At 36.8% G+C, this 24,325-nt stretch overlaps 1 long non-coding RNA gene across 13 annotated transcripts in view; it reads right to left on the bottom strand.

Annotated features, from left to right (window-relative positions):
- The window catches only part of LOC147845584 (uncharacterized), a 100,821-nt gene that overhangs the window by 13,890 nt on the left and 62,606 nt on the right, over positions 1-24,325 (bottom strand). For 9 of the 13 annotated variants that reach the window (XR_015480598.1, XR_015480596.1, XR_015480595.1 and 6 more), the window contains exons 4-5: positions 22,778-22,932; positions 21,793-21,825 (exon numbers count right to left, since the gene is read on the bottom strand). The exons of 3 other annotated variants lie outside the window; for them this stretch is intronic. This is a non-coding gene — a long non-coding RNA (uncharacterized LOC147845584). Of the gene's footprint in view, positions 1-20,781; positions 21,280-21,792; positions 21,826-22,777; positions 22,933-24,325 lie in introns of those variants that run through there. One more of the 13 variants, XR_015480597.1, reaches the window with a different exon arrangement.

The raw sequence follows: 24,325 nt of genomic DNA on the forward strand, positions 1-24,325 counted from the left end.
AGGACACACTCTTTGGCGTGACATTTACTGTGTTGGAGCACACCGGTCGCAAGACATTTACACCTCGTAACAAGCCTACCTGGCATTCTGACAAATGTGCCCACTGTTCTGGGGTCAGATTAACATGAAAAATGTCACGAGTCTCCCCGGCCTCCTTCTCATTATTCCAGCTCTTAAAGCACGACACCTCGGCCTCCTTCAAAACAGCGACCTTTGCTGCTCCACCCTGCTGTTCACACCCAAATTCATTTCTCAATGGCTTATGTTATCTAATTAACACCAGCCTGTGAAGAAAAACTGAAACTCAAGAACTGTGAACAAAAAAAGGTGCGATTCACTTTAAATGCTTCTCTCTATGAAACTGCTGGTGGATTATAAACAAACACAAGCAGTGTGTGTGTGTGTGTGTGTGTGTGTGTGTGTGTGTGTGTGTGTGTGTGTGTGTGTGTGTGTGTGTATGTGATGGGATTGGTGTCGTAGTGCCAGTTGATTTCATTAAATGTGGAGCTGCTTTAACTCATTCGTTTATCTGATACTCTACATTGTGAAAGACTGAACCAGTCATGCACTTTTCGTTCTTTTCAGTCTCATGTTAGAAATTGGTTATTAACAAATCAGCATTGTCAGCATTAGTACTGTATTCTAGACACATTTGTACTGTTGTCTTTGGCTTTTTGTCCTCTGCTGCCATCAGTCTGTTCATTTATTTGTCATGTATTTTTTATGAAAATATATTTAATGTTTAATGTTGTGCTTCTATTTTAGGTGTGACTTTTTAACATTCTGTAAAGGGTCTACGGATGAAAAATAGCCATTCTTGGCTAATTCTGGCACATTTTACAGTAATGTTTATTAATGTGCATTGACCCTGTAAACAAATAAACTAAACTAAAAAAAAAAAAAAAAAAAAAAACTAAACCAACAAAAAGCCTTGCTGCATAAATAATAAAAACATTTACTTATATATATATATATATAAATATATATATATATATATATATATATATATATATATATATATATATATATATATATATATAGTAATAAAAGTAGCATATAGTAATATATTACATTTATATATATATATATATATATATATATATATATATAAATAAATATATATATATATATATATATATATATATATATATATATATATATATATATATATATATATAAGTAAATGTTTTAATTATTTATGCAGCAAGGCTTTTTGTTGGTTTAGTTTTTTGTTTTTTTTTAGTTTAGTTTATTTGTTTACAGGGTCAATGCACATTAATAAACATTACTGTAAAATGTGCCAGAATTAGCCAAGAATGGCTATTTTTCATCCGTAATATATATATATATATATATATATATATATATATAGATATAGATATATATATATATATATATATATATATATATATATATATATATATATATATATATATATAAATATATAAGGGCTGTTATCACCGTTAACTTGCTGTGTTGACGGAGACTCTTATCAAGCGATAAAAAAAAATATTGCCATTAATCTATTCTCAAAGTTGGGTTGGAAGCTGGGTCTATTCTATGCTAGCTATAGTGACTTTCACCTTAATATTGTAGGGCGGATGTATACCTGACCGAATTGCACTGTATGGGTCGAGAACGAGTCTTCGAACCTGTGTGTATTCCTACTGTGAAATTACCATATCAAACGTGATGTGCTTACATGGATGCAGTTCACTAGAGTGAATCTGATTAATATTAGCTCCACATCTAATATCAGGCACATGTAGAGTTTATGCGTTCGAGTAAAACATATACAAATAAAATGGTCCAGGTGCTTTTTAAAATGAATGACGGTGAATGAAAGTCAAACCGGTGAGCCGTCTGACAAAAAAGTGCCCTTCTGAATCAAATCAGCAGGTTGCCTTTCTGGATATTTTACTTACTTCGAAGACACTACTGACTACGCTTACATGGACATCTGTAATCTAGTTATTTGCCTTAATAGACAATAATATAATTAAGGTGTTTACGTGAAGTGCTTTCATGTAAGAGTTTCCTCTAGTTTTGGGTGACAGTTCAGCAGTTTCACTTTCACTTATGAACATTTCATTCATGCCCCCGTGACAAACTGGGGTTTTAGATGCAAATAAGGAATAAGGACTGGTGAGAGTATTATGCAATTTAATAACGCACGCCGAATGGTAAGAAATATACTTCCTCATTTCGCGATGTGTGTGTGTGTGTGTGTGTATGTGCGGTCCTTTACTGACAGCTGTGTGTGGATCTTGTTGGAAAATATGGCAAAAAGTCCTATTTGACCGGAATAGTTTGATTGCGGTGGTTGCTTCAATAATGCCACTAATATCTGCATACTCCACATGTCTTAATTCCATTTCTGTTTAGTTCAGTCATGACTTTAGTCGGATTAAGGTAATTAAACATCGCTGTTTCGAGCTTATGTAGGCCTACAGTTCAAAATTCATGTTTAACTGAATAAACAGTAAACACAAGTATATCTTATTGAACATCATTTATGTTCATTACCATTTATCATAGAACAGTTTCTCAAGCAGTTTGTGATGCACTTTGGAAACAGGAGATGAGCCCCTCGTCTAATGCTCCACCTGGCCTTAGAAACCCTTTCACAAAGACTTAGTTTTAGTCATTATTTGGGTAGCACACATATTCTGAATGCCTTCGGCAGAATTCAAATTAGCCATTTTAATCTAGATTAATTCCAAGATTACATTGAGATTAATCTATATTAAAAAATCTATGGCTACCTAATATATATATACACATACATGACACATTTTGAAATCGAAAACATGAAATGGTACATTTGTAAAGTAATATAATAGTTGTTTTTCTTGTTTTTTTTTTTTTTTAAGTATTTTTAAAACTATTTGAAAATTACATTTACATTTAGCTAAACATTTAGCTTTACCCAAAATAAAACACATGTTAACAAAAATAATGCTGTGATATGAACTGTTTTTGTTTTCTCTAGGACACTTATGCGGTGTGTTACTGTATTTAAAAGTTGCATTGTGAAAATTACTGTATAACTTACAGTAAAGCTATACTTACAATTCTTTAAATACATATACAGCAAGATAAATGTTGCTGTAAATACAGTATTTTAGCTGTAATTGATTTATAGAAAGTTACTGGCGAACAGCTGTTCGACATTATTAACAGTGTAGGTATCAGAACAATGTTTTATTTAATGTGAAATCCTTACAGATGTTCCTGAAGCCTTATTCAGTGTATCTTATTCCATAAATAAGATATTGGATAAAGTTATCCACAACAGTGTAATAAAGATGAGGATGATGATGCATGTTTGATGCGGCTCAGCAATAATGTATCAGAGGTGGAGCTATGATGCTGAATACAGTCAGAACTAAAGGCATAATGATGTGCAGTAAAGTGCAGGTCACCTTGACCCCAAACTCAAGTCAATATCCCCTTTTCAGCTCTTCTGTCAATCATGTTTAAGGCCATTGCTCAAGCATGCCAACCAGAAACACTCCCAACAAACACATAACCAGCGGAAACACACAGGGCGCATAACAAACAAGCCGTGTTTCACCCAAACAACGAGGTACCCATTTCTTAGAGAACGGCTTTTGTGTATAAATGAAATCACTCCAGCGTGGCACAACACATGGTTCATGTCCACTGAAGCACACAGGCTTTCTTTGACCAGCTCTTATTTGCATCCTTCCATTCAAAGCAGCGCAGATCCAAAGACTGACAAACTCTTCTGAGGAAGAAATGGTTTGGTCAGCTGATCTGATTTTATCTTAAGAAATGTGCACTTTCAGAATACATTTACACAACAAATGCAAGTCGGGCATGTCGAGTGCTGGATGATTGTATGTACACACACAAACACACACTCACACACACACAAAAACTGTTCAAATGTTTGAGGTCAGAAGGATTTTACAAACTGAAAAGCAAAAAAGAAAAATGCTCAACATCAATAATACTTGTGCTAAGACAAAGTACCTCAAGAATATTAAACAGTTAATCAAGATATTAAAGAGTAATTAAATGTTTGGAATATGAACCTTCGATGATTTCATACTTTCACAATTTCTACATGTTTTCACTGCTAAATAAACAGATTGTATGAATAAGTCTTGTGTGTTTGAGGAGGTTTTCTAAAATGCGGAAGTTCGCCTGTTGTCAGCTGTCACCTATGGGAGAAATGACTAGGAATAATAAACGACAGAAAATGGTCAAACTGCTTGCTCTACAGACAAATGTTTGCATGACTATACAGACCAAGTAGAATAATATAATAAGAAAATATCAAATTGCAACATCAAGCAGCGTAATGAGCAGTTTTTAACGGCAAAAAATGAATGGAAGTGAATGAGATCGGAAGTCTTAAGCCAAAAAGATTCAAATGGCAGCGCCCACTCATTGGTGGAGAATAAGGTGAAAAGAAATGTAACATGACTGAATGTGCACTGCTTTGGCTAGTTGGTTTGCTTTTTGTTTGCTTGTTTGTTTTAGTTGGTTGATTGGTTTGTTTTTGCTTGGTTGCTTGTTTTGGTTTGTTTGTTTTTTGTTTACTTGTTTGATTTGTTTGTTTTGTTGGTTGGTGTGTTTGGTGTGTGTTGGTTGGTTGGGGTTTTAGTGTTGATTGGTTTGTTTGTTTGTTTGTTTGTTTGGATGGTTGGTTGGTTTTGGTTGGGTGGTTGATTGATTGGTTTGTGTTAGTTGGTTTGGTTTTTGTTTATTTGTTTGTTTTGTTGGTTGGCTTGTTTTGCTTGTTTGTTGGGTTGTTTGTTTTGGTTAGTCTGTGGTTGGTTGGTTTGGTGTGTGTTAGTTAGTTTGGTTGGTTTTAATTGTTGGTTTTGGTTGGTTTGTGTGCTGTGATGTGTGTTGATTGGTTGGGTGGTTTGGCTTCTTTGTTTTGGTTGGTTTGTGTGGTGTGGTGTGTGTTGATTAGTTGGGTAGTTTGGTTTGTTTGACTTGTTTGTTTTGGTTAGTTTGTTGGGTGTGTGTTGGTTGTTTGGGTAGTTTGGTTTGTTTGTTTGTTTGGTTGGTTTTGCTTCTTTGTTTTGGTTGGCATTGGTTGGTTTGTGTAGGTTGTTTGGGTAGTTTGGTTTGTTTATTTGCCCTGTTTGGTGAGTTGGTTGGTTTGTTTGTTTTGGTTAATTCATTGGTTGATTAGTTGGTCTGTTTGGTGTGTGTTAGTTGGTTTGTGTAAGGGGATCTCCTCATCCATCACCAGTGTGCATCATCCACCATGATGAACAGAGGCCAGTGGGCAAATTTGGCCAGGATGCCGGGGTAAAACCTCTACTCTTTTTCAAAAAACATCCTGGGATTTTTAACCACCACAGAGAGGCAGGACCTCAGTTTTAATGTCTTATCCAAAAGACGAAACAGTATAGAATCCCTATCAATATTAGGACCCACACAGACCACAGGTTGAGCGCCCTCTGCTAGCCTCACTAACACCACTTCTGGCAGCAACCTAGCTTTCCCATGTTGTCTCCTATCCAGGTACTGACCAGGCGCAGCACTGCTTAACTTCAGTTGTCAACCATGTGAGAGTCGCAGAGAGCTAGCTGCTGGCTTTGTGAGGTGTGGTGTGTGTTGGTTGGTTGGGTGGTTTGATTTGTTTGTTTAGCTTGTTTGTTTTGATTAGTGCATTGGTTGTTTTGTTTGGTGTGTGTTGGTTGGTGGGTGGTTTGATTTATTTGTTTGCTTGTTTGGTAGGTTAGGTTATTTGTTTTTGTTAGTTCGTTGGTTGGTTGGTTGGTTTGGTATGCGCTTGTTTGTTTATTTGTTTGGTTGGTTGGTTTTGTTTGTTTTGGTTGGTTTGTGTGGTGTGTGTTGGTTGGTTTGGTATGTTTGTTTGGCTTGTTTGTTTTGGTTAGTTGTCTGGTGTGTGTAGGTTGGTTGGGTGGTTTGGTTTGTTTGTTTGGTTGGTTTTGCTTCTTTGTTTTGGTTGGTTTTGTGTTAATTGGTTGGGTGGTTTGGTTTGGATGGTGCCTTGGTTGGTTTATTTGTTGTGTGTTGGTTGTTTAGGTAGTTTGGTTTGTGTGTTTGTCCTGTTTGGTGGGCTGGTTGGTTTGTTTGTTTGTTGGTTGGTTTTGGTTAGTTCATTGGTGTGTGTTAGTTGGTTTGGTTTTTGTTTGATTTGTTTTGCTTGTTTGTTTTGATTGGTTTGTGTGGTGTCTGTTGGTTGGTTGGGTGGTTTGGTTTGTTTGTTTGGCTTGTTTGTTTTGGTTGGTTTGTTTGATGTCTGTTGGTTGGTTGGGTGGTTTAGTTTGTTTGTTTGCCCTGTTTGGTGGGTTGGTTTGTTTGTTTTGGTTAGTTCATTTGTTGGTTGATTTGGTGCCTGCTAGTTTGTTTCTTTTTTGTTTGTTTGTTTTGCTTCTTTGAATTGGTTGGTTGGTTTGTGTGATGTGTGCTGGTTGGCTGGGTGGTTTGGTTTGTTTATTTGGCTTGTTTGTTTTGGTTGGTTAGTTGGTTTGGTTTTGTGTTTGTTTTATGGGTTTGTTTTGATTAGTTGATAACAGTTTGACTGTAAGCAAGTGAAAGTTTGAAGACTTACTGAGTTGACAAATGTTTGTAAAAGGGTGTGTTTACCCCGAAATGAAAATGCACACTTTATTTACTCTATAATTAGTTCCAACCTGGTTGAACATAAAACAAGGTATTCTGAGGAAAGCTGAAATCCAGTAATCATTGACAACAATATTAGGAAAATGCATAAAATGGATATCAATGGGTACCCATTTCCAGCTTTTTTCAAAATATCTACTTTTGTGTTCCGGGTAAACTATCGATTTAATCTCTGATTGTAAGGACAACCAGTGTGTAACTCATTCAACATGGCTGCTTCCTGTTTAACTCAATAATCATCACAAACACACACACATACATTCTGGTTAGAAAACTCCAGTCCTGTACGGAAGTGCTGATGTCAAAGTCCCCATGGCAACTGTGCTCAAAAATGATGTGTCTCCGTTCACTCAGTCCTTCTGCCTTTGTCCATGTGACATTCAAGTGCAATATGTTTCAGTCATACAGATCTGGCCATCAAGGCTGCCATACCAAGGACACAGAAGGGGAATAACCTGACCTTTGTAGAACAGAGCGTGTAAGAAAAAAACGAGGTCAGGAGGTGTGTGTGTATGTGTGTACGTGGGTTTGTGCGAACATGCTCTGTCACTCAATCATTTATACCATTCAGATGTCACCGCTTGCATTTCTGAAAGCTTGTCATGTAATTCTGTTTAATGGAGCATCACGGAGACAGCAACGATGAAATAAAAGAGCAGTTTAGTCAAAACTGAAGATTCTGTCATCATTTACCGGCCCTTTTATTCTCTCAAATGTTGCAACCTGCTTTCTTCTGTAGAAATCTTAATATGTTTTGACAACAAAACCTTCTGGAAAAGCTATGAATAAACAATCTATCAGTATTAAACTGAAAATGCTAGTTTGCTGTCACCAACATTGAGTCAAATATGAACAAATATTAACCCAAAGTTTGGGTTTGTCCATATTTGACCCACACTTTAAAAATGCAGGGTTTCACACAATTCATTCATGTTGTTCCAACACAAATCCATTAAGTTCACGTAACTAATTAGATTAAGATTTAGTAGATTCAACATAAAACAATAAATTTTCCCCCAAACATCTCCTCAATTGTGTTGTTTCGATAAATAGGTTGAACAAGCAGTAAAAATTTGTTTACAACAATCATTTTTGATAGTGTAAATTTAATGGAACGCTTGTTCATGATTATCTGGTGTAAATAATAACTCTCTCTCAAAACATCCTCAAGGTCATAAACCTTTTTCCCATAAATGTTCATCAAACATTTTTTAATGTTACTAACAACTTATAATTGGTTTTAGGGCCATAGAGAACATTCAGATACAACATTGTATTATTGTAAGCGTCAGACTTGAAACTGTACATGATTGTTCTGCAATTTTCAATTAAACAAACTAAAAATCCTAAAACTTTTTAAATGTTCAGAAATCAATCTGAATAATATTTATTGGCGATATTAAAGAAAAATAAAATTACATTCTCACATTGTTTGTGATAACAACATTTCCTTGGAGTGTTTAAGACTGAAATATACTCACTGGCCACATTATTAGGTACACCTGTCCAACTGCTTATTAATGCAAACTTCTAATCAGCCAATCACGTGGCAGCGACTCAATGCATTTAGGCATGTAGACATCGTCAACATAATCTGCTGCAGTTCAAACCAAGCATCAGAATAGGGAAGAAAGCTGATTTAAGTGACTTTGAACATGGCGTGGTTGTTGGTGCCAGAGGGGCTGGAACTTTTCAGAAACTGCTGATCTACTGGGATTTTCACGCACAACCATTTTTAGGGTTTGCAGAGAATGGTCTGAAAAATAGATAATATCCAGTGAGCGGCAGTTCTGTGGATGCAAATGATTTGCTGATGGCCAGCGTGGTTGGAGCTGATAGAAAGGCAGCAGTAACTCAACTAACCACTCGTTACAACCGAGGTATGCAGAAGAGCATCTCTGAATGCACAACAGGTCCAACATTGAGGTGGAGGGGCGACAGCAGCAGAAGACCACACCTGAGTGCCACTCCTGTCAGCTAAGAACAGGAAACTGAGGCTAATATTTGCAAAGGCTCACCAAAATTAATAATAGAATTGGAAAAACGCTGCCTTGTCTAATGAGTCTCGATTTCTGCTGTGACATTCAGATGGTAGGGTCAGAATTTGGCGTCAACAACGTGAAAGCATGGATCCATCCTGCCTTGTATCAACGCTTTAGGCTGGTGGTGGTGGTGTAATAGTGTGGGGGATATTTTCTTGGCACACTTTGAGCCCATTAGCACCAATTGAGCATCGTGTCAACCCCACAGCCTACCTGAGTATTGTTGCTAACCATGTCCATCCCTTTATGTCCACAGTGTACTCATCTTCTGATGGCTACTTCCAGCAGGATGACCCGCCATGTCATAAAGAGCAAATCATCTAAGACTGGTTTCTTGAACATGACAATAAGTTCACTGTACTCAAATGGCCTCCACAGTCACCAGAGCTCAATCCAAACCTTAGGGATGTGGTGGAACGGGAATATCGCATCATGGATGTGCAGCCGACAAATCTGCAGCAACTGCAGAGATGCTATCATGTCAATATGGACCAAAATCTCTGAGGAATATTTCCAGCACCATGTTGAATCAACAGTATGCCATTAAGAATTAAGGCAGTTTTGAAGGCAAAAAAGGGTCCAACTCGGTCCTAGTAAGGTGCACCTAATAAAGTGGCCGATGAGTGTTTGAAGTGTCCCTTTAAACAGCCTGTTAGCATCCAGCTGTAAAGCTGATTAATGGAAATACAATGAACAGGAGCCGAAAGACACCACATGATGGAAACGGTTGAGAGTGATTGCCATGGTAATAGATGATGGCTCAAAAAAAAAAAAGAAAAAAAAAAAGGCTTTCAGCAAAACAACAGTGCAGACAACCTTTCTTTGCTTAGCTATAGATCCAACACTGCAGTATTTCTAATTCTGACTCTAAAATGATCTCAAATCAGCAGAAAGCTATGTTTAGATGAGGCAGAGGAAAAGTGAAAATGTAGATGCGCAGCCAGATGCCTGATACGCTTTGTCAGAACCCCATCTGACTCATACCCTTAAGCTCATTTCCAAAACCTAGTGGGATGCGCAGCTTTTACAACGTATAAAGACAACTGTGCAGCCTTGGCTCATTGTAAATCTCTCCTGCATTCCTGAAAACTTCAAAAACATACCTATACATATGTTTGCGGTTTCCAGCTGAAATGAACACCAAAACAACTACTTTAAATCATTTTCATTAATATTCTGATTACAGCAGGGGTGTACAAACTCGGTCCTGGAGGGACGGTGTCCTGCATAGTTTAGTTCCAATTTCCTGCAACTCACTTCCCTGGAAGTCTCTAGTATATCTAGAAAGTTTGATTAGCTGGTTCAGGTGTGTTTAATTGGGTTTGGAACTAAAATTTGCAGGACACCGGCCCTCCAGGGCTAAGTTTGGACACCCCTGGATTACAGGGTAGATTATCATATAATAATAATAATAATAATACATACTAATACACTAATAATAACTATTTTTAAAACGTTTTCTCGCACTATACCTCTACAATTTACCATATTGCATCATTTGTAACTGCTCCAATCAACTATTGTGAGCCTCATATCGAATCTCATCTGAAACCTGAATAAATAAGTTGTCAAACAAAATAGTTTGTGCTATGACACCTCACACCACCTTACAATTGAAGCTTCTAGAGCAAACTCGGTCCTGGAGGGCTGATGTCCTGCAGGTTTTAGCTCCAACTTGCCTCAACACACCTGCAAGGATGTTTCTAGAAAGCCTTATAAGAGCTTGATTAGCTAGCCCAGGTGTGCTGGGGTTAGAACTAAGCTTTGCAGTTTGGACATGCCTGTTCTAGAGTTTTGTTAAAATTTTCTAATTTTTTTTCCAACTTTTCTTACTGTATTATGGTCTCAAGCAGAAATATCCACTCTTAGACCTACATATTCTTATTTGGACAACAATCAATAAATGTCTTTTGCTACTTAATCAAACTGCTTATTTAAAATGAGCAGAGAAAACTAATTTTAAGCTTTTTGTGCAGCTTAATTGTTTCATGTTTAATCCACTTAAATTTGATGAGTTAACTTAATCCATTTGTGTTAGGCAGGTCGCACACCAGAAGCGCCACTCGGCGCCGCGACACGGCGCGCACATGACACTTTAAAGTATCACACACCAGACGCGCACATTCAAATGATATTTAACATTAAACCAATCAGATGGCGCCTGAAAAATGAACTCCGTCCTGAGCCGTGGCTGGGCGCCGCCGACTTGCGGCGCCGGTGTGTGTATCCTAATAGAAACCTATGTTTAAAATTCCAAAATGCATGGCGCTGCGCGGTGCGCCGCTTCTGGTGTGCGACCTGCTTTAGGAAAACATTATTTTGATGTTTTACAATTGTTGTTTAATGCACAAGTATAAATAATCAAACACCTTCACCTTTCAGTTATTGTATTTATCTTTGTACTGACAATACAAGACAAACTAGATCTTCATCAAGAGGTGATTGTGTAAAGAATTTTAGAGTCACTATTTTGGTCAATCTGCTTTTACTGAGTTAGAGATGCTAATATTTAGAATAATCTACCAATGTTGGACAAAGTCCTCTTCTACCCTAGCACAAGGTTGTTATGCATTAGGCTGTAATGGGCCATTATGTGTGGGCACATATTTATAACTGAAATCTTGATGTAATTTATTTTATTATGATATTGTGTGTGTGTGTGTGTGTGTGTGTGTGTGTGTGTGTGTGTGTGTGTGTGTGTGTGTGTGTGTGTGTGTGTGTGCGTGTGTGTGTGTGTTTTTGTTATGTTGTTTGTATTTCCAGCCCAGTGAATGCAGAGTGACAATAAAAGGAATTCTAATCTATTCTATTATTTAAAACGAGCTAAAACAACACATTTCTTAGGATAATTTGGGACAACTTAATCATTTTATGTTTAATGCACTTAAGTTTGTTAGGTTAACGTAATATCGTTTTGTGTTGAGACAACATTAAGGTATTGTGTGGTACCCAGTGGTGGAAGGAGTATGGAAAAATCATACTCAAGTAAAAGTACCATTACTTGCCTAAAAATGTGGTGCAAGTAGAGTAAAAATATCTGTTGTAAATATTACTCAAAGTATGAGTAAAAAGTAGCCCTTTCAAAAGTACTCAAGAGTAGCGAGTATTACGCTGTTAAAAGTTGATGATTTAAATGTAATTTGTGGATGTGTAAACGTAACATTCTGTAGTGCATTTAGTTATTGCCCAGCAGGCACACAACATCATAATGTTAATATTAGGTTAAATTTAGGTTATTGTGATGTCAAGTGACCAAAATTCAAGGTTTAGCCAGCGTCTAAGGACAATGTTATTTTGATGTCCAGTAACGATGTCAATTGACGTTGGTATTTGGATAATTTTAGGTTGTTAGAAAGTGATCATAATCCAACTTGAGCCAATATCTTAAACCAGTTTCATATTGACGTCAACATCAGGTATGGCAACCAAAATCCAACGCCTGACAGACATCATGGTGATAACGTCCACACAAGGTCAAGCTGTAACATCATTAGACGTTGAAATTTGGTTGGTTTCGATCTAACGTTGAGTTCTGACATTAACCCGATTTTCATTTCCAAAAAAAAATGCAACGTCCATGGCGTTAGGGTACAATGTCTATCTGATGTCATCATACAGTAAACATCTGTCATCTTCTCATCAGTGACATGCATCTAAACGGTCTCCGGGTAAATGAATGTAAAGATTTTGGACGTCTTTTTGGACACTTTTAATGCTCTCAAGCAGTTTTCTGCAATTATAAAGAGCACATGTCTTGAGGTAGTTCATTATGATGCGATGTACCTTCTATGTATAATTTAATTGGACAGAAATCACAGGACTGATTTTTCTAATCCCCATAGACATGAGAAAAATAAAGTAGTAGCTGTAGATTAAAAAAAGTAGAGGACTAAAAGTACAGATACAGCACTAAAAATGTACTCAAGGGAAAGTAAAAGTACACATTTATAAAACTACTAAGTAAATTAAAATTCCTGAGACAAACTACTCAATTACAGTAATTTGAGTATTTGTAATTAGTTAATTTAAACCAGCAAGTTTTTACAGTGGATGCGCTTCCAGCCGTGATTGGCGTTTCATTCCGCTGTGGCGACCCCGGATTAATAAAGGGACTAAGCCGACAAGAAAATGAATGAATGAATAATTTACACCACTGATGAAACCCAGTATTTTTTACAGCATATGACTTGCATATGAATGCCAGATTAACAGTTCAGGATGAAATGTTAAATGACATCATAACTGACAGCAGCATTTCTTTCTGCGCATTACAGAATTTAGTTCTGTGCATGAAAAAAGTACAATCTCACTAAAACAAGGCATTCTACCTAAGCAAGGCATGCAGCCCACATTAAGCAATAGCCATTAGCATCTGCAGCTCGCCTACGATGCATTAAAATGCTGGCTCCGTGGGCAGCTCACAAGGTTTTGGAAGAAAGCAGAAGTGTTTTTTTTTCCAACGCCGAGTTTATTGAGTTCATCTAGAATACTTTCACAAGTGTGTTTATCAGATGAATAAAACAGCAGGCAAAAGCAGTTTAATTTATTTTACACCAGCATATCTGAACACGCACAAACAGCTCAAAGGCTTTTGCATAGCAGATTCTGCGCTCAACAATTACATTATCACCCCAAACACTGCAGCCGCCATCAGCCTTTTTCACATGCAACACACGCAAACCCCCGTCGATTGTCGGGAGATCCTCTATTGATTCGCCACCGACACGCATATTACGCAATACGAGGGCTATTTATAGAGCATAGACTCCGTGACGAATTAACAACACCCGCGCAACTCTGGATAATGGACGGCGATGATGCTGCCGGTGCTCTGGGATCATTAAATGCTTGAGTCGTGAGAGAAGGATAATCCAATAAAGCATGTCATCAAATCTCTCTCTCTCTTTTTTTTAATCCTCAGATCAAGTAAACATCGCCTCTGAGGTCCACATCTGCTCTCCGCACACCGTCTGGCCAAATACTTTAAACCGCGGACGCAAATGCAAAACACGCTTGTCTCTGGGAACATTGCTCAGGTTGACCTGTGATTGCTGGGATCTAATTACAGCGCGCTTGCTAGGCTGTTGTGTAATGATTTCCGTCAAACAATATGCTAACCCTCGGTTGTGATGCTTCTGAAATGATTCCAGATAAATGCTGCTTTTCTGAACTTTCTATGCATTGATTAACTCAGAAAGACGTGTGTTATGACGTGAACCAAAAATATGAGGCAACAAAATGGAAAATTGTAAAAAAAAAAAACTTTGATAATAATCAGATTAAAGGTGCTGTATGTAAGTTTTTGACTCTTCTAAAGCATTAAAATACTATCTTATATTTGCAGATATTTAGGAAACATGCAAAGTGAACATTCTTGTTTATCTGAAAAACAATGCTGAAGTCATATTTTCTGCTTTGTTTTGGGGTTTTTAACCCACCTATTGCCACTTTACCCAATTATATTTTTAAAAACAATGTGTGACTCATTCATTCAGAAAGGCTCTCAAAGCATGCACCTGTGACTGAGATGTGACCTCCGGTGGACAGTAGCAGACTCCTAAATGAGACGCAGATTTCCAGAGTTCCACATGAGGTGGTTATTAATTAGCAAATAATATAAACATTGTAACCCCATGTCCTAACAACACAATACCTGATGAGATTTGAAATGATAAACAATTAGGCTGTTTGCAACAGATGAAACACAACAGAAATTTAAATACAGCCATTCAGAATAACAGAATAGTGCACTTACTGCACTCCAACGGAATCGTGAGGTTTATAATCTAATTAATACATATTAAACCTCTTTAACATTATTAAATGTACATGCTGAATCCATGATTTGTGTTGGTTTGCACTAAGTCACAGTTCTAAAGTTCTGAAATGGCATTTAAACTCACATTATTAGCATTTAACACTGAATACAGCACATGAGGTGTTCCTGAGGCGATCATTGTCAGTTTTCGGTTGTTTAGCTGTGAGAAATAGAAGCTGTTTTAAATTTCAGGTGTTGTTTAGGACAAAAGCTTCTTTTAATAGGGAAAATATTCCTCCTATCGCGTGCCGTTGCTTTTATTTAAAACACGATTTAAATCAGCCTTAGACTCGTAGTCAGGCACACAGCTGTTGGTGTCCTCAATCTGGCAACCTGCGCTTGTGTCTGTTTTGAACGAGGTGTGCAATACCTAGTTCAACCACTGGGTGTCAAACTTACATACAGCACCTTTAAATATTATTTTTTCAACTCAAGTTTATTTGTGTAGCGCTTTTCACAATAATTATTTTTTTAAAGCAGCTTTTAAAAAGGTGCACATTATTGCATTACAATCAAAAAAGTTCTGGTTATACTAGAACTGTATTAGTTACCAATAACTTGAACTAATTAACTAATAATTAACTATTAATGACTTTATGAGTTAACGTAAATGTATATAAACATAGTTAACCTGCAGCTCAATGAAGTGTATTTGTGTATTATGTGAAGAAGAAATGTTTTTAAGCAGTCAATTAGAAGGATATTTGAATAATGTACAGCTCTTGAAAATTCAGCTTTGTTACCAGTTACCAGTATTCAGTTGTTTGTTTTTCTTTCCCATCTCATATTATAAGTTATAACTTAAAGGATCATGAAACCCCCTCTTTCAGTTCAAGTCTACCTCAGAATTTGTTTAAAAAAATGTTTCATGATGGACATGAAGCGCTGTGAGGAGAAAGGGAGAGTGAGCATGGAAGGCAGAGCAGGGGAAAAGAGGAGAGAGAACAACTGTCAGGCACAAAACATGAGGAGACACATGATTTTATAGTTTACAAAGTTTAAATGCAAAGAAATAAACAGTAAGTAATTTTAATGCCCTGTTACATATACAATAGACTATTTGTAATTTTCATAAAATATATAACCACATTTTGATTATATCATTATAAATATAATCATGTTTATATAAACACTATAAATAAGGAGGACTTCTCTCCTCCTGAATCCCTGAGTCTGAATGCAGGCACAGTGAATATTAGTGCAATCTATTTCAACTATTAACTCTGCCAGTAATCTAAATGATTTTAAATATGGGTGAACAGGGCAGCACGGATATAGGTGATGTGTCTGAATGGTAAAAAACTCAACTGATAAAAGACAGTCCGCCATTCTCCAATTCTCGTACAGCTCTTCCGACAAAAATGCTTGCTGCACACAAACATATACCGGCCAAAAAAGGATCGCGGGGAAAGCCATCAACCAATCCCCGTGGATCAAGGAAACAAAGACAAATGATCCTTCATAAATGCAGACATCCCAAGTTGAGAATAGTCAATCCCGGGCGAGAGCGTCGCGATTTGTGGGAAGTTGAATAAATAAACAGTCACAAATAATTAAAAAGCAGGCTTTCCTCATAGGATAAGAAAACTCAGTCTATGAATAATAATGAGAAACCAACTTGTCATCACTGCACAGGCAGATACATCACCGATTTTGATCCCATCCTAATAATGAATTTAAACCCGGAAGATAAAATTAGCAAACAAAAGCTCAAAATTATCCAGTTTTCCCAACAATTAAAGCTAGCAGGAGCTCATGTTGTCTTAACTGATGCTCAACACACATAAATCTATTATAATCTTGAACCTGACATAATATGTCTTGAACCTTTAAAACAGTCCAATAAAAGTGTAGCAAACCATTACAAACAAAGTGAAAAGAGTGAAATCAACGAAATTTTGACTACTATTAATAAACTACATTAAATCAAATTATGGTTCTTACACTCACGATGGCAGAATTCCATTTTTTCGAGGGTGAACTGTCCCTTTATGATTCAAGTGTAAAGATATCCCACTAATTCTTAGATTCTTGACTTGTTCGGCATTCAAAATGTAACCAGCATCAATGATGTAATATGCATAGTGAGCTGTGATTGGTTCTTGCATGTTTTTAGATCTAAAACAGAATGAACACCGATTCTCTCGTTGATGCAATATTTGACCTTACTCGGAAGCAGAAACTAACTTCATATAAAAACATAGCCCAATTTTTGCCGTACTGATATTTACAACATATCTTGCATACTCCGGCATCAAATCCACAGGAGTGCAAACATTTCAGGAATATGATACATAATGCATTTGATTCAGAGGTCAAACTAAAATCCAGGCTTTCACAAGCACCGCTCCACCGTCATTTATTAATGGAGTCCGGAAGCTGCTCATGCCTAAATTGATTTTGCCCTGTCTTATGTTTGTGAAAAGAGGAGCTTCTGAGAAACACAGATTACTGTTAGAGGAGGAACTGGAGATGAAAAGAGGGCGGGCGAGAGATTAAGGCAGAGAGAACTAGAAATGTCAGTCTAGGGTCCATTTAAGAGAACTTTAATGGCTCTTAATAAACCTGGAGCTCCATCTATAAAAGTGCTGAACATCTTATAACATGTTCAAGCATTTGATGTGCTCGCTAAAGCATTTGTACTGAGCCTAATGCAGGGTATATCAACATTTTTAAAACATAGACTGCACAGCAAGATTACTAGAAAATGCTCATTCTTTTATTCATTCATTTTCCAGCTTAGTTGCTTATTTTTCAGGGGATGCCACAGTGGAAGGAACCACCAATTATTCCAGTGTAACAAATTATAAAAATGCTTCCACTTGCTTTTATTTTATGTACATGGCCCTTTAACTTTAAATGACCCCCTCTCTGTTCTATGGTTGGTGAAATGTCAGAAACTAGTTCTGGACAGCTCATTATTATTCGCGCCAGCCAAGAGAGAGGTCATGGTGAGTGAGTGCTCCTGTAAACTGTATATATATTTCTTGATCTTTTTGTTTTTATTATCCACAATGTATCTTTTCTTTGTTACTACAACTTCATAATTGATAATATTCAGCCATTATTGCAGGACGACATGTTAGACTGCTCAAACTGATCACTGTGTTTTTACTCTGTTAAGTACATGATTCAATATTTACTACTGTGTTTCTGAATTCGCATTGTATGTTAACTTGATTATTATTCTCGCCAGTCAAAAGAGTGGTCATGGGCGACATGTTAGACTACTGAAACTGATCACTGTGTTTTTACTCTGTTTACCAGAATAAAGTGATCCGTCCCAATCATGATTTGGTGTCAGATCTGATCTTTACTGTTCAGAACGCAAAGAAAACCATGTACTAACCGTTACGCCAGCATATGTTATTATGCAGCAGATACCCTTCAAGCTGCAACCCAGTATTGGGAAACAACCATACACTCTCATTCACACACTCATTAAATACGGCCAATTTAGTTTATAATTTACCCTATAGCGCATGCCTTTGGACTGAGGGGGTAACCGGAGCATGTGGAGGAAACTCACGCCAATACGGGTAGAACATGCAAACTCCACACAGAAATGCCAACTGGCCCAGCTGGGTCTTGAAGCAGCAACCTTTTTGTTGTGAGGTGACAGTGCTAACCACTGAGCCTTCGTGTGCACTTTAAAGTTACTTTATTATTTTCTTATTTGCTCTATTATTAATGTTTTACAGATTGTTATTAGGCGAGGCAGTGGCGCAGTAGGTAGTGCTGTCACCTCACAGCAAGAAGGTCGCTGGGTCGCTGGTTCGAACTCGGCTCAGTTGGCGTTTCTGTGTGGAGTTTGCATGTTCTCCCTGCCTTCGTGTGGGTTTCCCTCCGGGTGCTCCGGTTTCCCCCACAGTCCAAAGACATGCAGTTTCAGGTGAACTGGGTAGGCTAAATTGTCCGTAGTGTATGAGTGTGTGTGTGAATGTGTGTGTGGATATTTCCCAGAGATGGGTTGCAGCTGGAAGGGCATCCGCGGCGTAAAAACTTGCTGGATAAGTTCATTCCGCTGTGGCGACCCCAGATTAATAAAGGGACTAAGCCGACAAGAAAATGAATGAATGAATGAGATTATTATTAATATAGTTTATAAATAGGTTTTACAGAACCCAATGTCCGGGTCTAGGAGTAATAAATATATATATATAATAAAGACTTTTGTCTGTGTTAGATTTTTTACAGCAAATCAATAGTGCTAATATTGACACAAATTTTAAGAAAAAAAAAACAGTCATTTTAGGCCACAAAATTCAGAAAAAACGTCCTGCAAGATCTTGGAGGGACTGTAAAACAAGTCAATAGAGTTAGACCCAATCCCAATTCTACCCCTTATGCCGAGTTCAGACTGCACGATTTTCAAAGTATTCATGTCGCAGATGTTTTCACACTGCTTGACTATCTGGGGTAGCGTTTCGTTGCTGCTGTGTTTACACTGTGGATCGGCGACAGATTGTTTCACACTGCATAACTTTACAATAAGAACCGCCGACATCTTGGTCTCAGTCCGCAAACTACATCTCAGAATCAAACACACGTGAGAAATGACATGGAAACAATGTATATTGACTACATAATGAGAAAGAAGCCTTTAGTGGGGTAGAAAATGTACTTATTTTCCTCACCGGGCTTTAAAGGGAATTATCAATTTCTCCTTATCTTTTTTCTTTTTCGATCTGGTTGTGGTATTGCTTAGATGAGACGTCAAACAGACATGGGTGCTCCTGACAAATTTCCAATAATTTTTCTCTATTTCATGGGTCCAAATAGACAGAATAGAAGCCCTTTTAACTTCTCCCCCAACCTCCCGCAGGCCTGCAGATACCCATAGTGGATCCTGCTTTCTAATTGGCTTTATGCCGATGTTATTTTCAACCAGAACACATTTTACATGGCATGATTTTGAATCACCGACGGCTACAAATAATTAGTACACCAAATATATCACGGGTGTCGGCGACTCATCTCTCAGATTGCGTCTTTGATTGTTTACATACAGTAGTGTGATTGTTACTCACGTAAACGAGCACTGATTTGCCTGTGATTTCAGGCATTTGTCTGCGATTTCTCAAAACCTGTCAGCGAGTCAAAATTAAGGCTAAAATAATGGAGTCTGAACTCGACACTAGCCCTTCCTCTTAGGGTGTCCCAATTCTCTAGACCTTAAAGGCACAGGGCTAAATGGAAAGGCTAGATAGCTCTTCAAATGGAGATTTTTCAGGACCACACTCAAAAACGAGGGGTAAGAAAATTCCCTAAAATACACCAACTAAAATGGCAGCATGGCTGCACACGAAAATCAGGAGATGCACAAATTACATTTTAATTTAAAGCTTAATTTTGCTATCTATAATCCATAATACTCCTGTATAGTAGTCCCACAACATTCTGTCACTCGATAACACTCGAATACCCTGTCAGAAAAGTCTAGTGGCTGGGAATTTGTTTTTTACAGTGTCTGGTATAACGTTAATGTTAATATTGTTTATGTGTGTTTACATAGATCAATATGGCCACTGTGTAAATGCACAGTACAGTTACAAAATTATTGCCACATTATATCGCCATGATAGCGCAATATTGTGGCCTTCAGTGATTTCCTGATGAAAGAATACCAACAAATAACGCAACTGGAATAATTACAGCAGTCGCCATAGTCAATCTCATATGTAGTAATTTCTTTCTATTTCTTTGGAGTAAATTTTGTAGCCCTTACCCTTCACATTCTGTTTCAAGGGCCAAGGGAATGAGGTAGGGGTATTGAAATAGAATTGGAATTGGGTCTCATAATTGGGTTTCATTATCTTCACTGCAAATGTACTTTTCCATATTTTGTGATTGACAAGGTGTTTTCTGTTTATTTATGCTTATGAATTGCATAATGGGACATTGATCTCTGTCGACTTTTGGTGTTGAAAATTAAACTCTGCATTTTAAAAAATGACTTTTATTGATATTTTGTAGTTTGAAATTAAATATTTTATAACAAAAAACATAAATAAAAATTGCGTAAAATAAGAGAAAATATACTGGCAGTTTATTACCAGGTTTTGTACTATATTTTACAACACTGATTCTGACAATATATCTTTCAAAACTATTGAAAATGTCAATAAGTTACTTTTTGAAACTTTTCAACATTAAAAGTTGTTCGAGGAAAGATAAATGACTCATAATGCAATTAAAAAAAACATGAATACAGAAAACTGCTTATTTACAGACTTTTTTTTACATTGTTGCCTGAAAACTACTGAAAAATGAATACAAATATTTATCTAGCACTAATCAAAAACTTTATTTTAGTGTAAAGACCTTAAAAACCTCAGCAGATGAGATCCTTAGATGATCTTTAAACGACTCCCGCCAATAAATCCATCAAAAATGTAGTCCATCATTAAAAGTCCTGGACTCATTTGTGTCCGTACTGTAATTACTATGTGAGGTCAGTGTGTTGGGCTGCTTTTGTCTTTGATCATGGCTGACTGAATGGGAAACTGCTTAAAATGTGTGCCTTGTTAAAAGCCATGGCCCTGGAAATGAGTCTTTGTGCAGGGGAAAAAAAGTTCCTCTGCGGCTCCCATTACGGCTGATGGAAGATAGTAGACAATACAGTCGGCTGGCCAAAATGGCAATCAGAGGATAAAGAGAAGAGAATCTGCTGTCACCTATAGAGCATGAACTCTCGGACGCTTAAAGTGTCAAATTAAGAAGATGAGAATGTGAACCCATTTGGTGCGTAATAGTGTTCCTCTACCAGCAATGCTTGTGCTACAATACAAAGAAAAGGAGCAATAATCTACATCATCTGACCTAATTATCTTCACTGATAAGCAGATATGTACACACTTTCACAAAATATTGCAGACGTTTTGCAGTTTGTCCAATGAAAAAGATTGAAAACATGTTTGGAGCAATTTGTTGCTTTTTTCAGACCAGCGCAACTCTTATTTTCATGTTTTACACCACATTGTTTAAATGGCAAATTCATTTGCGCTACTTTGTGAAATCCTGGGTGTGCCAGTCTATAATAGAGGTGTGTAAAGGTGCATTGTTGGTGTGTTGCTATTTTGAGGAACTGAAATAGACTGCGCAATTGACCAACTAAAAGCTGGTCTAAAATCCAGCGCAGAGCCTATGCAAGTCCAAACGTTTATGCATAAAGCATTTGTTTTGGATAGTATGCACAATATTTTTCTTCGTTTACTAAAGTACAAAGTATGAAGTAAATAAATAGGTTTAAAGGAACAACCCAAAATGAACATTTACTCACTATTTACTCACCCTCAATTGTTTCCAAAACTCAGTTTCCTTTTTCTGTTGAACACAAAAAAGGTATTTTGAAAATAATTAGAAACCGTTATAATACATAATTGATTTACAAAACATAATTCATACATTCACAAACCAATTCACTTCTACAAAATCCAATTTCAAAACACGATTCAAAACACACAAATCTAATATGTAAATTCAACAATTCAAATTAAACACACGTCTAATTTGTCAATTGAAAACACAATATAAAAACACACATACAGTTCATAAATTCAAAACATTATTCAAAAATACACAAATCCAATTTGTAAAATCAAAAAAATATTCAAAAATAAACAAATCCAATTCGTCAATTGAATTAAATAACTTGAAAATACACAAATCCAATTTGTCAATTTAAAAATGATTCATAAATACACAAATCCAATTCATAAATTAAAAACGACAAAAAATAGGCAAATCCAATTGATAAATGTAAACATTATTGAAAGATACACAAATCCAGTTCATGAATTCAAAACACAATTCATAAATAAACAAATCCAATTCATCAATTTAAAAACGATTCAAAAATACACAAATGCAATTCATAAATAAATTAATAATAAAAAAAACTATTCAAAAATAGACAAATCCAATTCATAAATTCAAAACACAATTCATAAATACACAAATCCAACAGTAACAACTGAGATCTATAGTAGGAAAAACAAATAGTATTGTACTCAATGGTTTCAGCATTTTTCAAAATATCCTCTTTTGAATTCAACAAAAAAAAAAAAAAAATCTCAAACTGTTTTGTGAAAAGTGAAGGATGAGTAAATCATGACCGAATACCTACAATAGTCATTACCCAATTATTGTAATTACTAGAATAAGAACATGGTGGACGCATTACATAACTGGACTGTCAATTTTTGGTTTCCGTATACTTTGACTGCAGCACAGCTTTAGCACATGAAGATAGTGGGGTAAATAAAAATAAAAGCACCTGTCAGAAACTCTCCATGTCTTGCTTGTTGAAGCCAATGGGCCACTACAGGTACAACCAAGGGTGTCTGCCTCATCTTCCCTTGTGTGGTTTAATATCAGCCAGTGTTTAATCCACATTCATCAGCTCAGTGACGTCACACGTGTCCACCGCAGCTGCATAAACACAAACACGGAAACAACTAAGAGATGTCCACATGCTCCAAGATGTCATGCTATTAAAAAAACAAAAAACAAATAAGAGAGCCTGTTTATTTTTAGAGCACTGAAGGTGAGGAAATCAGAAAAGAGGATGAGATGAAGAAGGGCGATGGGCAACTGTAATGATTGATTGATAGATAAATGAATAGAATCATGTACAGATGGATGAGAAGGTGTATGGGATGGATTGATGGACAGACAGACAGATGGGTTTAATTTGTGACCAATGGATGGATGGATGGATGGATGGAACAGTGGATGAAGAGATGGATGGATTAAGTGAGTAACTGGAGGGTGGATGAATAGATAGAAGATGGATGGCTGGCATTAATGTGTGACTGGATGGGTGTATGTGTGACTTAATGTGTGACTTTAATGGATGGATGGATATATGGGTGATCAGATTAGATGTGTAAACTGATAGTCAATAATTGATGGATTAATGAAATGATAGAAAGAAGAGGTTTATGGATGAATAATTAGATGGATTGATAGATAAATAGATAGAATAATGAATAGATGGATGGAAAGGTGCATCAGATGGATGTATGGACAGACAGATGGATCAATTTAGAGTTCCACCGGTGGATGAATGGATGTATGGATGGATGGATGGATGGATGGATGAATAGAACTATGGATGAAAGAATGGATGGATTTAGTGGGTGGATGGATGTATGTATGTATGTATGTATGTATGTATGGATGGATTAAATTTGTGACTATAGGTGTATGTGTTCTTTAATCTGTGACTTGGATGGATGGTCGGATTAGATGGGTAAACTAATAGGATGGATGGATGGATAGATGGATGGATGGATGGATGGATGTACAGAGGGATAGATGGATTTACAGACAGACGGATGAATTTAGAGTGCCACTGGTGAATGAATGGATGTAATGGATGGATGGATGGATGTATGGATGGATGTATGCATGGATGGAATGATCGATGAATAGAAGAATGGATGGATGGATGGATGGATGGAATGATCGATGAATAGAAGTATGGATAAAAGGATGGATGGATTAAGTGGGTGGATGGACGGATGTATTTAATGTGTGACTGTAGGGGTGTATGCGTGCTTTAATCTGTGACTTGGATGGATGGATGGATGGATGGTCAGATTAAATGGGTAAACTAATAAGATGGATGGATGGATGTACAGAGGGATGGATGGATGGATGAATTTAAAGTGCCACTGGTGGATGAATAGATGTATGGATGGATGTTTGGATGGATGGAATAATGGATGGATTTAATGTGTGACTGTATGTGTGCTTTAATCTGTGACTTGGATGGTTGGATGGATGGTCAGATTAGATGGGTAAACTAATAGTCAATGAT

This window comes from Danio rerio, chromosome 3 (assembly GCF_052040795.2).
Source record: "Danio rerio strain M-AB ecotype USA chromosome 3, GRCz13ab, whole genome shotgun sequence".
In the NCBI taxonomy this organism is placed as follows: domain Eukaryota; kingdom Metazoa; phylum Chordata; class Actinopteri; order Cypriniformes; family Danionidae; genus Danio; species Danio rerio.